The 1527-nt window shown below is 37.7% G+C and overlaps 1 non-coding gene across 1 annotated transcript; it reads left to right on the forward strand.

Annotated features, from left to right (window-relative positions):
* The first annotated feature begins 52 nt into the window (after window positions 1–52).
* On the forward strand, window positions 53–116 carry LOC115070462. Its single transcript, XR_003849617.1, has one exon. It is a non-coding gene; the product is annotated as a small nucleolar RNA SNORD43 (small nucleolar RNA).
* The last annotated feature ends 1411 nt before the right edge of the window (window positions 117–1527 follow it).

Consider the following 1527-nt stretch of genomic DNA (forward strand, 5'->3'; position numbering starts at 1 on the left):
GTATGAAATAACCAAAAATCCAATAAAAATATTTTTAAAAATCTAGAGTCTGCACAAATGATGAACCTTTTTGACAGGTAGACAGAAACTCTGTGCTGATTGTCAAGTTCTGATAGAGGAAAAGTCAAAAATAAAAATTAAAAAAATAAATAAAATATAAATAAACTGGGAAGTGGAGTACAAATAATCAAACATAGAGAATATATCTCTCCACATAATAAAGCAGACAGTTTAGTACCTATCTCTGTAAATCATCGTACTACATACATCATCATTACTGAAGATAAAGAACAATCGTATAGTTGAGTCAAAATCAAGAAAGTTGAACCAGACCTTTGCCAATGGTTTGATCATATCAGTCTTAGAGAGTCAAGTTGATGAGAAGAACTGATTTTGATCCAAGTCTGTGGATCTCAGGTTGAGATAATGAATGTTATGCCTCTTCTCTCTGGGTGGCATCCCTTACCATCACAGTGAATGAGGATAGCAGCAGCTCAGATCTTTTTCAGTTTGCCTGGTGTCGTGGAATACTATATTACCAGCTGACATATGGGTAATTAAGCTGGCAATGTTCTAAGGGCATAGGGAAAAGACTATCCCATTCGTGGAGCTGGGAAGAAATACTGAATACCCAACTCTTGACAGCACCCATGAAGAATTTGGTCTGAGAGCAGGTAGTTAGTGTATAAGTTTGAGAAATGCTGACAACAACTTCTTCCTAAGGAGCTGGATCTTGGTCCAGAAGTTCTTGGCCTCCTCTGTCCAGAGCACTAGCTTGTTTCACTGAGCTGGGAAGGTGACACTGTGACTGCTTCTCAGAGAATCGTAACAGATTGTCTTGTGTAAGTTTCTTCATTAACTATGTATCATTTGGGCTCTCCTGAGACTATAAGTGTCTATGCATGACTGTATAATAATTTTTATATTCTCTGAGTAACTTATTCATCCAGCACCAAATCCTGCTGTTTCAGAAGTAAAACTCAATGTGGACAATTTCCACACTGAAGTTAATATCTCAAATATAAGGCCAGTATTCATAACAATGAGAAGAGGGGTAAACAGGGCACTAAAAAAATGAAAGAGAGAAACGTGCATGATAGAGAGAAAATGTGAGCACTAAGACAAAAAACAGCATGGAAAACAAAATAGGACCAAAAACTCACAAATGACTCAAGCTGGATCAGAAAGAGCTTGAAGGTGAAGCAGCTAGTGCAACGTTGATTTTCTTCACAGATGTTGCTCACAACTTGGGCCTCCAAAAGATGCTCTTAGGTTCTCGAAAATGTGTGTGTGTGTGTGTGTGTGTGTGTGTGTGTGTGTAATTTTCCCTTTTGTTTCAAATTTAGACCGTTTCCATCCATGCCCCTTAACACCAGACCTCATGTATTCTGCCATAAATATTACGTGCTATCCAGTCCAGCATTTGAGGACTTCGGTGATGATAGATAGATGATAGATGATAGATAGATAGATAGATAGATAGATAGATAGATAGATAGATAGATGATGGATGGATGGATAGATAGA

The sequence above is a fragment of the Nannospalax galili genome, unplaced genomic scaffold, assembly GCF_000622305.1.
Source record: "Nannospalax galili isolate Female #2095 unplaced genomic scaffold, S.galili_v1.0 scaffold34, whole genome shotgun sequence".
Classification (NCBI taxonomy): Eukaryota; Metazoa; Chordata; class Mammalia; order Rodentia; family Spalacidae; genus Nannospalax; species Nannospalax galili.